The sequence below is a fragment of the Pan paniscus genome, chromosome 4 (assembly GCF_029289425.2).
Source record: "Pan paniscus chromosome 4, NHGRI_mPanPan1-v2.0_pri, whole genome shotgun sequence".
In the NCBI taxonomy this organism is placed as follows: domain Eukaryota; kingdom Metazoa; phylum Chordata; class Mammalia; order Primates; family Hominidae; genus Pan; species Pan paniscus.
This window is the reverse complement of record NC_073253.2, coordinates 41,883,301-41,901,511: the sequence shown is the minus strand read 5'-3', so window position 1 is coordinate 41,901,511 and position 18,211 is coordinate 41,883,301.

Sequence of the window (18,211 nt, the reverse complement as noted above, 5' to 3'; positions counted from 1 at the left end):
GTAGGCAAACCCTCTGAATGCCTAATCCCTAGTTTTGAACACATAAACCAGAGAGGCCAATAACTCCATGCCTTGAGGTTACCTTTACAGAGTATGGGCCCTACCAAACAGAAATTAGAGCTTACCACAAGAGGACAAATGTTGTTTAAAAATAACCTTTTAAATACTTTTTAATCTGACTCTAAAAGTAATATACACTCTTGGACCAAAATTGGGGGAAAGCAGAGAAATTTTTTTAAAGTTTTAAAAAGTATAATCCCACCAACACTGTTAATGCTTTGGTATATATCTTTTCAGTCTTTTTTCTTTTTCAACACACATGGAACTATCAAACGGTTGCAGGCAGAGTTATAGACCAAAAAAAAAAAAAAAAAAAAAAAATCAGTCTTCGGTCAGAAGAACAGGCAACAGAAAAAAAAAAAAGTCTCACATGTCCTAAGAACTGTTGACACATATAGAGAATATAGAGACAGGAAACAAGAAAGCTTCATCTTTAAACTTGGAAAAAGAGAACTGCAGGTGGTATTCACGTTATCATTGTAACTGACTCTTTCCAATGGAAAAAAAAAAAAGGATATTAATCCATTTGTTGTTTAGAATTTGTTGGTCAGGATTAGAGTAAGCATTTCGTGTGGCTGTGACTATGGTCAGTCAGTTTCTGTTCTTGTGCTGAAGTGGAATGAATCAATGTGCTTGTCCAAAGGGGCTATGGCAGAGGTGATGGCAGCAGTGTTTGCAGCCGCAGCAACAGCCTGAATGCAGGAAATCACATTCAAAGGGGATGCTCCAGGCTGGCAGAAGTGTGTTAACCTTTCATCCATGTCATTGGGTTTAATATGTTAACTTTGTAGCTTTGTAGTAAAAGCTGCTTCTTTGAGCTCAGGGTTCATAAAAAGTGTGACTGGTCCTCAGTGTTCCCAGTTAAGGATAGTAAGGAAAACAGAACCCTGAAAGCTCACATTGATTGAAGCAAAGACAGAGCTGGGGGGGTCAGCCCAGTGCCCCAGCTCCTCCCCAGCCTGACAGAACTGAATAGCTATTCATAGCCGCTGGAGCACTTCCAAGCTGCGAGTGTAAATTTACTTGTATCATCTTTGCAGAGAGGAACTGTATAGTCCCCAGTGCCTCCTGGTTGATTCAGATCGACTGTTTATTTGTTTAGTCCTGTAATGATATTATCCACAGGGCCAGAGCCACACAGGGAGGACGAGGAATTCCTGGAGGAGGGAGGCTGTGTGTGTTTATTGCCCTGTCAGCCCTTCACGACAAAAGACAAAAGTTGCTGTAATTTGTGTGTTCCCACACACATGATCCATATGGACAATATCGAGTATAGGTGCTGATGAAGGGGGGAAGAAAGGATGACCAGAAATCAAGATGCCGGCTGCCTTGTGGGAAACATGGAGAAATGCTCTAACAGTGAGCCTCTGACTAAACACCACAATTCCAGAGCTGGGAGGAATTCTGAGACGTTCTTCACACCAGAGGGAAAAAGAACCACCAGCTCTTGACTGACTAAGGCCTTGTGTTGCCTTGGACCTTGGGCCTAATTTTTTTCTTTTCAAGCTTAAAGGTTTCTGTTGCCTTTGCAGGAGAATCTAGGTTTTTCTCCTACAGCAATATGTATTGCGGGGGACCATGATTTTCTTTTTTCTCAACACATTTATTATAGCTTAGTTTCCACACAGTTCTTAGCTATGCGTGCATTATCAGGGCCAATTCTAGTTCATCTCCTCAGTGTCAGATTGAAACCACCTAAAATATGCTGCCAATTGGTTCCTGATTGTATTTCTGGAAGCTTGCAACTCTGAAAGCTTTTTCTACCTCAGGGACATGCCATCCATCCAAGAAATACAGCACTTGAAAGAAAGGGCACAATGAATCAACACAGTAAGCCTGTCACTCAGCAGGCTGGCAAACGATGATCTGCTAAGGGGCAGTTGTGCCCAACCTTCTTGCTGACTGTAGGTCCCCTGGGACCCGCCACATGGAGGCTGCCATCACACAGTTTGATCAGTGCCAGGTCAGCCCTGTGAGTCTCACACAGTTCACTGATACCAAGACAGCAAAGGGCACTGCACTGCAGTGAGGGCTGCCTGGAAAGTAAATGCAAGTGAGATGGATGGCTGCCACCGGCCTTGAGAAACAACCCTCAAAACACCAAGCCAGCCAGGCAGTGATGTGACACTGCTAGAAGCCAGTGAGGCACGATGACGCAGCCGGCAACCTCAAACAGCCTGGGCTCATTTTGAGTAGGAGACAAGTCAAAGCATGGATGCATCATGGAGTTGCAGCCATCTCAGAAATAGTCATTTAGGGTTCCCAAACAATGGAATATTTCATGACCAACGCCAGGGAAAGGAATAGGAAAAGCCACATTCGTCTTCCTGGGCAGTATTCACCATAGAAGCCCCACCCAACTGACACAGACCCCCGCATGCAGTATGTAGTGAAAAGCTGAACTGCCTCTACAGAATTATAATATGAATAATAATTTAGGAAATGGGAATATGAAATAATAAGAGCAGAATGCTTAACGAAGGAACTAGAAATTCATTAGCAATCCTGAATTGCTGGAAGAGGCAGCGGTTGAAAGGCAGATGCTGTTGCGATTAGCACTTGGCCTCGGGCTGGTACCCACCAGCCTCTGAGCTTACCTTTTCTGATCTTCTAAGTAAGAAAACCTAGAAGAGTCCCCTCATTTTGTTTACCGGGTGTGAATGGGAGGCAGATATTGAGGGTCGGGGAGAGGGAATAAACTTGCCCTAGAACAAAGCAAACAACTACATTGAACAGAGGGGCTGTTACAAAAGCAAAATGTGGGCAGTGCATACATTTTTAATGACCAGGACTCGGGTGCCCTGTGCAAACATAAACAGCTCCCTGCCAGCGGAGGGCTAGAAACCTTCCAGTCCTGGAGTTTCAGCTCCCTGCCACCCCCTCCTAAGGGTGCCTGGCTGGCCCTGACAAAAATCATTTACAAATAAAGAGCTCTCAGAAATGTGCCCTACCTTCGGCCAAAGAAGAGAACCTCTTTTCCAATAAATATTTGGCCGGGTAGTGGGGAGGGGGGGCCGAGAGTAACAAAGGGAGCCAGCGGCCTGGTTTGTTTGGATTGCCGGGCCGGCGCGGGAGCGGCCGGGCGCAGCTGACCACGGGTACAGATAGGTTAATTTCCACATGGAGCTGCAGAAACCCTATCCGCGGGTTGCGAAGCGTGGGTCAGCCAAGGCATGTTAATCTGTTTAGCATGTGCGCCGCGCGGAGGAGCCAGACCACCGGGGCGCAGGAGGCGCGGCCGCAGCCGGCGCTCCTCTGGGGGAGTTAATAAAGAGCTTAAGGCAGGCAAGTAAGTGTATGGAGGCTGCGAGCGGCTTCTTGCCGGCGGCCCGGGGGAGGCCGAGGCCCGGCTGCCTGCGCTCGCGTTCCCAGGCCCTCGGAACCGCGCGCCCTCGAGGCCGAGCGAGCCCCGCCGCGCCGAGCCTCCCGGGCGTCCGCGGGCCTGGCGCACACCGAAGCGGGGGGCGCAGTACTGCTCTCCCGCCCCCCGGAGCCGAGCCTCTTCGTGTTCGCACCGTGAAAGGAGGAGGGGAGCGAGGGGTTAGCCATCTCGAACATTTTTAACTAATCAAAATATTTGCTGATGAGTATTTATTTTTACAAGAACTCGGTTTGGCTGGAGACTTCCCGAGCAACAATACGGGCTGCCGTATTAGGTTTGTGACGGAGCCAAATGTGGTTGGGGCTTATTGAATCTGCGGGCCGGAGATCGCTCGCTCCGGAGACGTTTCTCCGTTCTGGGGAAGCAGCTTTCCCAAAACCGTCCTTCTGCAGATGGCTCTTAGAACACAACCACATGTCCCCTAAAGCACGGGAAGCTTCGTGTTTTATGTTTGGGCTGAATGAAAAGAGGAACGCACGCTCTTTCCTGCCCAAGCCAACAAAAGAGAAAAAGCGGGAAACGTCCCTGACCTGAGAAAGGAAAGCCAAAGCTCAGAGGTTCCAGTGTAAGCACAAACAACAAAACTGGATGAGTCCAAAACAGCTACCTCAACACATCGCTTCATCGTGCTAAGCTTTTTCTCTCTCTTGTCTTTCTTCCTCCCAATATCCACTCAAGAAAGACCCACTTTTAACTTTACCGTAGTAAAGATGTTGAGTCTGGTCTGAAGGTGATTAAACAACTACGTCAAGTCATTGCAAAGCCACTGGCCACTCTTTAGGAAAAGCTATGGAAGATGAAGTCGAATCAAGTTTGAAAACGGACAAGTGGGAGCTTATACTACTTGAACTATAAAGATAACCTGAAAAATACTGGACCATAATTTTTTCAATGTTACTGACTGAGAACTAGATAAAACATATCTGAACTGGCAATAATAGTCATTAAGAAATGGACTGCTGTGGCAGGAACTCGTTATTGCTAACCTCTAACAATTCAGCAGTCCTTAGAAAGTGCCTCATAAAGAGTACTTCTCAATGACTCTTAAGGGAAGTTGGGTAGGGGTTGTTCTGGAAGACAGTATGCAGGGTATTGCTGGTAAGAAGTGTCTGCAGAAAGTGTAAATGAGCAAATATTGAAAAGAAGAGATTGGTGGCTCACTCCTGTAATCCCAGCACTTTGGGAGGCTGAGGAGGGCAGATCACCTGCGATCAGGAGTTCGAGAGCAGCCTGGCCAACATGGCAAAACCCCTTCTCTACTAAAAATACAAAAATTAGCAGGGCATGGTGGTGAGCGCCTGTAATCCCAGCTACCCAGGAGGCAGAGGCTGGAGAATCACTTGAACCCATGAGGCAGAGGTTGCAGTGAGCCGAGATTGCACCACCGCACTCCAGTCTGGGCAACAGAGCTAGACTTCATCTCAAAAAAAAAAAAGAAAGAAAATAGGAAGTTGAATCAGAGCAAGCAGAGAGTAAATTTACCTTATGAAAAGACTTCCGAAGTGCAAGATGAGACAGAACTCATTCAAATGTACACAGAAGAGAAATATCTGAAGAGCCATAGAGATCTTGAGCTAAGTATCAGTTGGCAATGCAATCTGAAGACTTTCAAAAGCAAGCGTAGTACTAGGAAATAGAAAGTAAAATGAACTGTTTGGAACCATGTGCCAACTTCTCCCTGGTTTCTATATTAGAGGTTTTTTTGTTCAGTCTGGGGAGCCACAACTGAAGAGATTTGGGGAATTAAAACAATCTTTTTCTCTTATACTTCCTTCACTTGCTTGGTTTATATTGCTCATGAAGTGTCTTGATCTAAATGACTTAATACAGTGTCCACCTGTCTGATTTGGGCCCATACGCTCCTCCAACTCAAAACTAAGGTGTGAAAGAAGCTTATGGGTCCTTTTGATCAAAGAGGCACATGGCCCTAAATTTAAAACAGAAAAGGAAAGATAGCACTAGTACAAACTGCCTTCAGTTTACATTATTTTGAAACTGATTGGCAGAAATGAGGGGAATAAGGAAAGTAAAAATTTCAGCAAACCAGAAAAAAAAAATCACAGCTGAGGAACTTAAATTCTTTGGAATCAAAGAAGAGAATGGGTTTCAATAATTCCAACCTAAATTTCCTTTATTTAGTGACCCAGCCAAAAGAGGACACTTTACTCCTACCAGTCAGTAGAAAGACAACAATAAAGAGGCTGGAGCCCAGTAAACCAATGAGATTGCCTCCCTGGAAGGTGGCATATTCCCATGCAGAGGCTGAGGTTTCTGATGCTCCCCTCACCTCATATGAGAGTGTCTTTGTCAGCTTAAGCAGCTATAACAAAATACCATAGACTGGATGGCTTAAACAATAGACTGGATGGCTTAACCAACAGACATTTATTTCTCACAGCTCTGAAAATTGGGAGGTCCAACATCCAGGTGCTGACAAATTTGGCTCCTGGTGAGGGCTCTAGTCTCCTTGCTTGCTGACAGCCACCTGCTTGCTGTGTCTTCATAATGCAGGGAGAGGGAGCTCTAATCTCTTCCTCTTCTTGTAAGGATACTAATCCTATCATGGGGGGCCCACTGTCATGACCTCATCTAAACCTAATTACTTCCCAAAGGCCCCACTTCCAAATATCATGACATTGGAGGTTAGGACTTCAATACATGAGTTTGGAGTTGGGGGCACAAACGTTCAGTCTGTAACAGAGAGGCACTGCTGTGTCAGTGCAGTGCAGCTGGTGGATGGAACACGGGATGGCAATTTCCACCCCACCTTCAAGGCCCAGACCAGACCAAGGCCCTGCAAAGAGACCACCTACTCTTTGAAGCTTTCTCTGTCTTCCTTTTTACAGTCCCTTATTCCCCTTAAAAAAAAATTTTAGAGCACTTACTTTGACCATCTTTGTTTAGTAGCATAAGTTACTTTTAAATAATGTATATATGGATTTACATATATACAATTTATATAATATATACATGGATTAATATATATTCCATGGCCTTGACTAGAATGTCATATCAGTAACAGTGATAATGTAATGATGATCATGATAATGACAGCAGCTAACACTGATTTAGCCTGTATCATCTGCCAGTGCTTTGCATGCATTATATTGCATACTTTTCACGATAAACCTATGAGGTAGATATTATTATTGCCCATTTTACAAATGAGAACACTGTGGCTTAGGGAAGTTAAATAGTTTATCCACCGGGTTATTATGTGGCAGGGCTGGTCTCCAATCATTGGCATATGTATTCCCAAGCCTGTGATCTTAACCATGCACCATACATAGGCCCCTCTTCATGCATACAGTGTCCCCCAGTGTCTATGAGGGATGACTCTAAATGTTAATTTCAATGCCCCTGGGACCACAGTTCTCTTAATAGAAGAATAAGATTTTGAGTATCAACACTTTCCTTACTGGGTAGAATTATATTTCCATTCTCAACAATGAATTAATTATTGCCTCCCTGTTTCTTTTAAACTAAGGCCTCTTTCCATCACCTGTGACTGGATTCTGTTGTGTGCCTTCCCTGAGCCTGTGTCATTTCATTTGCTACAATGGGAGTGATTGATGGTTCTAATTCTTATGTATTTAATTTTTTAATATATTAGGCACCAGACTGGGAAAATTTACTCACCCCATTTGTCATTCTAAAAAATCTAAGACTAATGAGATATAGAAAAAAAAAAAAAACTTAAATGGAACAGAGTTTCCCACGGTCCCCAGTAGGTAGGTGGAGTCATGGCAAGAAATGAACCCAGGGCTTACTGAAGAACTCCAGTGGAAGACAGTGCAGAAACCCGGGTAAAAGGCCAAATGGGCCAGAATCAGCCTCCTACTATGACAATCTTTGGTGTAAGGAAGTAGATATCCTTCATTCAGAACAAAGAGAACAGGACAGGGATTTGGTTAGCTCATGGGTCTTATGCTTATAAAAATGGAACTGGCAATAGTGGTTCCTCTCTTCTAATTAAATATGCTGCCAAGTTGAGGGACAAATTTGAATTTGGTCAAGTACCTTGAGTACCTCTGAGGAGAGCACCACAGAAAAGGTCTTTTTTTTTTTCTTTCTTTTTTGGAACAGAGTCTCACTGTGTCACCCAGGCTAGAGTCCAATGGCACTATCTCGGCTCACTGCAACCTCTACCTCCCAGGTTCAAGGAATTCTTCTGCCTCAGTCTCCTGAGTAGCTGGGACTACAGGCGGGCACCACCACGGCTGGCTAATTTTTGTATTTTTAATACAGAAGGGGTTTCACCATGTTGGCCAGGCTGGTCTCTAACTCCTAACCTCAGGTGATCTACCCTCCTCGGCCTCCCAAATCCTCCCAAAGGGATTACAGGTGTGAGCCACCGTGCCTGGCCAGAAAACCTCTTTTCTGAAATGACATTGCCTCACTCACTTGCCAGAAAGTATTTCTTCCCAAATAACGTCATTGATGAACTGAAGAACTTTCAAAGTATGATGGATCCATGTCATTTAGGTAAGCCATTTGTCTGGGGTGCCAAAACAGAATCAATTCCCCACAATTCCTTAAACAACAGGTATCCTTATATGGGCCAGATTTGCCTGAAAAGAACAGAATGACATTGCCCAGTGAATCCCCCAGGCTTCACATTCCAAAAGTGTCCCATTAGATGAATCCAAGCAGTTGCTTCTGAAATCATAAATTCCAAAAGACAATGAAAGTTGCAATCACAAGGGGTAACAGAAGCCAAACACATTAGGAACATGTTCCTTGTGCAAATAGCATAATCCCGGACACGCGGGAACACATGGTTTGCCTCAGACATGTTTCATTTTGTCATCGCATTGAGCGTACAGTATTTCTCTTTGGGTGCAAGAGTGATTGATTTCCTTGGGAGAATTGTTTGTAAGAACATGAAAGTTGCCAAAGCAAACACGTTGGAGGGAAGTGTGGAGAAGGGGAGTAAGAATATTTGGAGTAGATCTGGGTTTGGGAAGTTCATGCAGAGGTGAGACAGTGAGATGTAGAACAAATAAAAACATTCTGCACACTTCATCTACATAAATTATGTTCTGAAATTCACTCTGTGTAGACATTAGCAGTGCAGCTACAGCTCTCCCTAGTGTGCCTCTAGAATGTGGGCACAAAGCCAATTTTTAAGTGAATGATTTGTAACTTTTCCTCCACATAAATGAATCTACTAATATTTAGATCATCCTGATTTTAATCCACAAAAGTCATGTAGTCATTGTAAAAAATATCCAATAATCTATTTGTCTTTTATGATAGAATTATAGTACTGATTTGTATTAATAGATCTGTCGAGATATGTTGACAAAATGGAAAACATTACACATATTTCCTTTGATCTCTTTCTCTACCATAAAAAACCTACCTAAATAAATACAGCGGCATTTATAACATGTGAATTTGAAATGATCCTTTTGGTTATTTCCTTTAAATTTTAAATTATGTTAAAGATGAGCATTTTAAGCTTCTATCTACCTATATGAACTTGCTTCTTAAGAGATGTGAATTTATTATAAAATACTCATGACACTTAGATGCTTAAGTGTGTGGTTACAAGACAGAGTAACAAATGGAATTTGTTTACTCCATTAGGATTTTGTTTTCCATATAGCTATTGTTATAGTGCAAAATGAGAACTTCTGAGAATTAGCAATAGGATACCTAAATAAACATTCCCATTTAAAGATGATTCTCTAAGTAAAACATAAATAATTCAAACCCCAGAGAATAAAGACTCTTGACCTGGTTCTGTACAGTGCCCAGAATAGCTTCGTTACATGAAGGTTCTCATCATTCACACTAAGGCAGTTTTTCTCAAGTCTCCCCACTGCTGTTCTCCTGCCTAGCTAGTTATCTATTGTGCTATAATAGATTACCCCCAAACTTAGCAGTTTAAAACAACATTAATTATCTCACAGTTTCTATGGGTCAGGAGCTGGGCACGGTTTGGCTGGATCCCCTAACTGGGTCTCTTGCATGACTACAGTCATCTCAAGGCTTGAATTGGAAGGGTCCATTTCTGAGGTCACTCATCTGCTTAGTGGCAGGAATCAGTTCCGTGCTGGTTGACTGGTGGACTGAGGCCTCATTTCTTCCAGGGCTGTTGGCTGGAGGCTTCGCCTCCCTAGGTTCATTCCCATGTGGGCCTCTAGGTAGATCATCTCACAACATGTCACTTGGCTGCATCAGTGCTAGCATGCAAGTGGGCGAGAGAGTACTAGCCAGGTGGAAGACACAGTCTCTCGTGACCTGATCATGTAAGTGACACCCCATCACTTTGGCTGTATTTTCTTTGTTGGAGGAAAGTGACTAGGTCCTGCTCACACTCGAGGGGAGGGGATTACACACGGTTTGAATTCCAAGAGGTGTGCATCACTGGGAGCATGTCAGTAGCTGCCTTCTGTATCACTGGTGACTATTAGTGGTATACTTCCTGTGATGGTTAATTTTAGGTGTCAACTTGACTAGATTAAGGATACCTAGAGAACTGGTAACACATTATATCTGGGTGTGTCTGTTGGGGTGTTTCCAGAGAAGACTGGCAGTCTGTGAACTGAGTGGGGGGAAATCCACCCTCTATGTGGACAGGCACCACCCAATCACCTAGAGGCCCAGAAAGAACCAAAAAAAAGCAGAGGAAAGGTGGTTTCCTCTCTCTCTCTCCTGGAGCTGAGACATCCATCTTCTGCTCTTGGACATCAGAACTCCAGGCTCTCCAGCCTTTGGACTCTAATACTTAACCAGCAGCCCCCTAGGTTCTCAGGCCCTTGGTTTCAGACTGAGAATTAAACCTTCAGCTCCCCTAGTTCTGAAGCTTTCAGATTTAGACTGAGCCATGGTACTGGCATCCAGGGTCTCCAGCTTTTGGACGGCTTGTTGTGGGATTTCTGAGCCTGCATAACCATGTGAGCCAACTTCCCTAATAAATTACCTCTCATCTACCTACCTTTCTATCTGCAGTCATACCTTGGTATCTGTGGGGGACTCAGGAACCTGTTAGAACTGCAGATTTCCAGGCCTACTCAAGATCTGCTGAGTCAGAAACTCTAGGATTGAGGCCCAGTATGCTGTGTTCTAAGAAGCCCACCAGATTATTCTGAGCATCTTAAAAATTTGAGAAGTATTGCCTTAAAAACAAGGGGAGCAGAGCTGCTGGGCCTCCCAATTCCCCTCTTACAAGACCAGGATCCCAGTCATGGGAATACTTGCTACTGCTCATGGTTTTAATGATGATGATTTGCAACGTAAACCAGGAGACAGCTTATGAGGGTACATCATGTGGCAAATCTAGAAGAGAATTTTAGTTTTTCTTCACCTGGGATTTCAGTTTTTCAACCTAGTGAACCTCATGCACCTAACCCCAAAGCCTAGTACTTTACATGTTGTGAGGCCAAAAGGAACTAAACAAAGCTTCAGAAAAGCTAATCAGCAGTAGAAACTTCATTCAGTTGTACAAATGCCAGACTTACTAATATACCTTAATTCTCTAAAAGGGTTCTTCTTATACTCTTTACCACTCCCTGCCCCCCACCCAAAAAATATTGTAATGGCCACAACTGTACTCCTAAAGTATAAGGTGGCTAAGAATAGCTAATTATATGTACTAGGTCCTTCTAGTAGGAATGCAAACTGAAGTGAGTTAGCATCATAACCATGGAATGCTATGCAAAATCTCATGTCCTCCCCATTTGTGTTCCTTCTGGTCTCTTTACCATCATTTCAAACTCTTCATCTTTGGGAGGCCTCCACAGTGTCATAAGAAAGAATACAGGCTCTGGAGATGGAAGATCTGGGTTCACATCTAAGCTCTGATACCTAGTACAATTATGCATCCATAACAATGTCTCAGTCAATGACAGACCACCACTAACAGACAGATATTGATCCCATAAGATGATTAGGCTTTATTGTTATTGTGTCTTTTCTGTGTTTAGATATGTTTAGGTACACTTACCTTTGTGTTACAAGTGCCTACAGTATTCAGTATAGCCATACTGAACAGGTTTGTAGCCTAAGTAGGCTGCACCATATAGTCTAGATGTGTAGTAGACTATACCATCTACATTTCTGTAAGTACACCCTATTATGTTCACACAACAGCAAATTTCTCAAAACATAACCCCATTGTTAAGCAACCCATGACTGTACATCTATACTAGTCTATAACTTTTGGTCAGAGCAATCAGCAGTCATCCAACATAGCAGTGCGAATGCCAGGTATCTGAAAGGGTGAATTAGTACAACCCTACTGTTCTAGTTGGACAGTGTAGATCCATTAGGCCAACATTTATGGTTAGAGCAATTTCTTATCTTTACTGTTTTGCTTTTGGGTAAGTAGACAAAGCCAATGGACTCCAAATTATTTTATCCACATCATTCACCTGGTAAATCAGTCAATTTATTAATCAGTCAAAATATTTATTCAGTGCTAATTATGTACATGGAATTATGGAAATGTAAAGAATTACAAGGCATGGCCTTACTTTTAAGTAGCTTGAAATATAGTGGAAACTTAATAGTAGACTGAGTAAAGATTGGCACTTCACAAACGCTCATATAGAATTAATACCATGTAAGTAGTGGTCCACATAAAAAATTGCTAGGGATTGAGGAAATGAGTCCTTCACTGGGGGCAAGTAAGAGTAACAGCACCCAGGCTCAAGAATCCAGCCACCTGGATTTGAATTCTAGCTCATCCACTTACAGATATATGACAATGGTAAACTGCTTAACCTCCTCATGCTTCAGTGATTCCTTCTTTTTTTGTTTTTATTTTTTGTTTTTTTTCTGTTTGTTTGTTTTTTTGGAGACAGGGTCTCACTCTGTCACCCATGCTGGAGTGCAATGGAGTGAACATAGCTCACTGCAGCCTCAATCTTCTCCTTAGCTCAAGCCATCCTTCTGCCTCAGCCTCCCAAGTAGCTGGGACTACAGGCTTGCACCTACACACCTAGCTAATTTTTTGTAGAGATGGGGTCTTACTGCATTGCCCAGGCTGGTCTTAAACTCCTGAGCCCATGGGATCTTCTCACTTTGGCCTCCCAAAGTGCTGGGATTACAGGTGTGCACCACCATGCCTGGCCCAGTGTTTCTCTCTTAAAAACCTTGTAGGATGGCTGTGAGAATTAAATGAACTAATTTATGTCACATACTTAACATAGAACCTAGCCTAAAGTACTCCATACATGTTACCTATGTAGTGGTAGCTTTTATGGGGTAATAGTATTCATGAAGAAGAAAAAAGTCTTAGTAGGGTCTTATGAAGACTACAGAGTAAGGAGGAAAAGGTCTTACAGATATGGACTATAACATCAATAGTACAAATTGCAGGAAAATTGTCGTGTTGGCTGGGATAGTAAGTTTGGCCCAGTTGCAAAAGGTCTTGAACATAAGATGAACTTAAGACTTCTTCATGTAATCAATAGAGAATCACTTTCACTTCTTAAGCAGAAGTGTAGCATGATAAAGATGTTTTGCAAAGTTTTAGTCTGCTGCATATATTGGGCAATGGGAAGACTAGAGGTAAGGAGACCAGAGAGAAAAAGGTATTTCAGTGGTACAGGAATACGGTAAAAGGTGCCCAATCTTTGACGATAACAGTGGGAGTGCAGAAGGGAGAAAAGGTGAGTTTTTGCAGAGGAAGAATTAACTATACTTGGTGAATGACAGGATGTGAGAATTATGCTGCTATTTTTTATACATTCTATTTACAAGTTTAATTTCTGTTCCTTCTTCAAAGGTCATCTAAAATATTACCTCCTCTGGGAAGCTTTCTCTATCCCTCCCAGATAGTTATTTTTCTCTGTCAATCCTGTCAATCAGTTCGTATTTCTATGACAACACATCAAGAATTGTTGTATTTCGGTGAGTATACATATCTCGCCACCTCCAACCAGATGTCTAATATTTTTGTATCCACATCACACTATGCCTGGCACACAGTAGGTGCTCACGATAAAAGAAAGAATGAATAGATGATTAAATCTGGGTCTTTGGTTCCCCTTGATCATTTGTTTTTGTTTTTGTTTTTGTTTTAAGAGATGGAGGTCTTGCTGTGTTGCCCAGGGTGGTCTCAAACTCCTGACCTCAAGCAATCCTCCTGCCTCAGCCTCCCAAAGCACTGGGATCACAGGCATGAGCCAACACACCCAGCCTACAATATAAGTATTTTAAGGTGAAGTTTATTTGTATTTTTTTCAACCCTTATGCTACTTTATGGCTATAATGTTATACAGATCCAAGAATCTCAAAATAAATGCCCAATTTTTGACACTTTTTATAGCATTTTATAAGAAGTGGTTTTTCTTTGTTATTAATTTTTCATATATTTTATTGACTTGTTAAATGAAAATATTCATAATTTTTCTAAGAATTTATGTAAGGATATTGTAGAGCAAAGTAATGTATCATACGTTGCTTTTTAAAAATAAACTGTTTTCAAGCAAAAGAAGAACAAAAATTTAATATCATTACTAGAGATTTTTCTATAATAAAACCATTTTGTCAGCTACTCACAATGTAGTTCTTCTGCTCAAGTTTCTTAGAATCTGTGTGGTCTCTTCTGAATTCTTTAAATAGACAGGAGCCCATCTATGTGAGCAGGTAGATGAATGGGTGCAATGAAAGAGGCCAGTCTCTTTCTCCACATATAAATCTCCAAAAATAATAGTCTACATGTGTGCAAAAGCGGTAAACCACTAATAATATTTATAACTCCACAATTCCTAGTGGAAATAAAATAATAAAGCAATAAAACATTCGAGGAAAGGAACAAGTACCATGGTTAAAACGTTGGCATCAGGGCTTGAAACTTGTCTGAAACCCAGTCACTCATGATTTGGAATGTTTACAGTAGGAATTTAGATTGTTTTATGTCATGGTCCACTTACAGATCGGCAGGCCAGATCTCATGGGCGGGATCTGTATTAAACCTGTGCCATATTCCTATTGAGCACAAAGACTGAACATGCTCTTCATCATTAGAGACTTTTTGCTACTTAATTGGTGGTAGTACTGGCTGAGTCACCCTTATGCTTTGGTAGAGGGAAAAGGGAGTTAATTATGTGTAGTTTTTAAAAATTTCACTTGCATGGCCGGGCACAGTGGCTCACGCCTGTAATCCCAGCACTTTGGGAGGCTGAGGTGGGCAGATCACGAGGTCAGGAGTTCGAGACCAGCCTGGCCAACACAGTGAAGCCCCATCTGTACTAAAAATACAAAAAATTAGCCGGGCATGGTGGCAGGTGCCTGTAATTCCAGCTACTCGGGAGGCTGAGGCAGGATGGAGGCGGAGGTTGCAGTGAGCCGAGATCACACTATTGTACTCCAGCCTGGGCAACAAGAGTGAAACTCTGTCTCAAAAATAAAAAATAAAAAAATTCACTTGCAGTAGTTCAAAATTATAAAATAGTTAAGATAATGTATATTGCTTTGTCTTAGAAAAAGATTAATAAATGCTATCTTTTAAACATTTGATACCTTGTTTAATATACTACTTCTAAAATAAGCCATATATATATTCAGGAACCATCTTTAAAGCATGACTAAAAAGTGATGCAATTTTTTTTCACCCTTCATCAAACTTACAGGAATGTTCTTCTCTAAGCAATCACCCTGGGAGCACACCAATATCAATGATACTGCCATTCCTGAGGACATCTTGAGAACTCTCCTTTTGTAACCAGTTTACAAGACACACAAGATGATAAATCTTCAAGGATATGTTAGTTTTTGTTTGTTTGTTTGTTTTTACTAAATTTGTTCATCCACTTTATTCAACATATTTGACTCAGTGACATTTGGCCATTTGCAAAATTAAATCTACCTTCAAAGAATAAAGTTTTTCAAATGAATGGGCAATTTTTTTTTTTTTTGCATTTCAAAAAGTTTTCATGATGGGGCTTATTGATAGAAAATGCAATTGAAAATTATCAGTCTTTTAAACTTTGTTTATAAAGTACCTGCTGCAAGGACAGAGCTAGATAATTACCCTTATTAATTATTGAAAAAGACAATGAAAGCACTTGCCATCAGTGGAGTTTTATTAATGACACAGAAACTGAAGGATCCTGTACCTTCTTTTAACTATTTTAAAAAATAATTATAGACTCATAGGATGTTGCAAAAATAGAGTTCCATACACCCTTCACCCAGCTTTCTCTAGTGGCGACATGTAATTGCAATACAATATCAAAACTAGGAAACAGGCATTATATAACACTGTTTTTTGTGTGCGTGTGTGTGTATTTTTTTGTTTGTCTTTGTTTTTGTTTGAAACAGAGTCTCCCTCTGTTGTTCAGGCTGGAGTGCACTGGCGTGATCTCAGCTCACTGCAACCTCCCCCTCCCAGGTTCAAGCAATTTTCCTGCCTCAGCCTCCTGAGTAGCTGGGATTACAGATGCCCACCACCATGCCCGGCTAATTTTTGTAATTTTAGTAGAGACAGGGGCTTCACCATGTTGACCAGGTTGGTCTTGAACTCCTGGCCTCAAGCGATCCACTGGCCTCAGCCTCCCAAAGTGCTGGAATTACAGGCATGAGCTACCGTGTCTTACAGGCATGAGCTACCATGTCCGGCTCAGAAATTGACATTGTATGTCACTGTTTTTCCCCCCGGCCCCCGAGACGGAGTCTTGCTCTGTTGCCCAGGATGGAGTGCAGTGGTGTGATCTCGGCTCACTGCAAGCTCCGCCTCCCGGGTTCATGCCGTTCTCTGCCTCAGCCTCCCGAGTAGGTGGGACTACAGGCGCCTGCCACCACGCCCGGCTAATTTTTGTATTTTTATTTTTAGTAGAGACGGGGTTTCACCGTGTTAGCCAGGATGGTCTCGATCTCCTGACCTTGTGATCCGCCCACCTCAGCCTCCCAAAGTGCTAGGATTATAGGCGTGAGCCACCGCGCCCCACCGTATTTTCCCTGTTAAGTACACTACAGGCCTTACTCAGTTTTTGCCAAGTTTTACATGCATTCATGTGTGCACTGTTCTATGTAGTTTTATCCCATGTGTAATTCAAGTAAGCACCATAACAAGGTAGAGAACTCTTCCATCAATACAAAGGAACTCATTCCTGGTCCACTCTTACATTCGGACCCCCACCCTTTCCCTGTCCTGTGTAGGCCACCAATCTGTTCTCATATGTACAGTTTTGTCATTTTGAGAATGTTACATAAATGGAAATATGCAGTATGTAACAATTTGAGGTGGACTGTTTTCCCTATATTGCCCTTGAGATTCTATTTGTTGTGCACATCAGTAGTTTATTTCTTTTTATTCCTAAGTAGTATTCCTTTGCATGAATATCCCAGAGTTTCACCACTGAAGGACATATGGGTTGTCTTTTTTCTTTCTTTCTTCTTATTGTTACAAATAAAGCTACTATGAACATTCATGTACAGGTTTTTCCGCAAACATAAATTTTCATTTCTCTGGGATTAATGCCCTAGGACATAGTGGCTGGGCTGAATGGTAAGTGCATATTTAATTTTGTAAGTAACTGACAAACTATTTTCCAGAGTGACTGTGCCACTTTACATTCACATCAATAATGTAGGAGAGATCCAGGTTTTTTGCATTCTTGCTAGCATTTGGTATTATTGCTATTTTAGCTATTCTAATAGGTCGGTAGTTCTAATTATTTTTGGAAATTGCTGATTCAATGTATTTGGTCTTATGATAATTCAATAGAGATGGATTTTTGCCTTCACATTGTCTTCCTGGGTATGAACTTCAAGCCTTATTTTATATTGATTTTTAGCTTTAAAATTATAAAAAGATGTGTTCATCACTTCTTTTACCAATGTCCAGCATAAGTGACCAAAAACTCACTTCAGGCTCTTCCACCTGCCCTTATAATTTCTCCCACGTCATAAACATGCCTTTGTCTAAAAATATTGTCCTTCCTGGAAAAAAAAAAAAGTCCTATTGGCTGCCTTCTGTTTCTGTTGAGGGAAGGAGGACTAATGTTGGGCTGCACTGGTTGCCTCTGGTTGGTCACTCGCAGCATAAATTCTACTGTGAATTCTGGCTTTGTGGCTGGCTTTTGTGGGTGGATTTCTGGGGATGCTAGGAGTGAACAGCACAATCATAATTCTGCAGGTTTGCTCTGTTCAAAGTTAATAGGTCTGTATGGTGACCCATAGATGAGACAAAGTAGAGACTGCTATGTTAGTTGCAAAATGATCACTTTACTTCAAACAGAATTCAAAGTGCCCTTGAGAGGCTGTTGCATTAAGTACTTGCACGGCTGAGGTGGAACACACAGGATACAATTTACTTTCCCCCTCAAGTTCATGCCACTCTTTGTGAAGAGGCCCAAAGTGCTTACTACTAGTCTTAGGGAATGAAACGGCAAGGAGGAAAAGAATCCAATTACAAAACAGCTTGTGGCTTCTGCTCCACTTACATTTACCCACAACTGCATCTTGAAAATGATGTAACTAGCAGTTACTATGTGTAAATCATTTCATTTTATTTACTTATAATCATAAAATTACCTCTGTTAGTTGATAATGAAATGTTGGGGTTTGAGGAGGGTCATCTGTTTTAATTTCAGGTTAAGATAAAGCTTTCCAGCATTTGCTTCCCATTCTTTATCTATCTAAATTGACTTATCATTTATATTATTCTATAAATAGGAGTTTGAACAGATGAATATCACAAACATACTGATGAGTAAAAAAAAAAAGTCAATCAAGAGACTCCATACATATTGTATAATTTCATTTATATGAAGTTCAAAAACATGTAAAACTAACCTGTGGTGAGAGAAA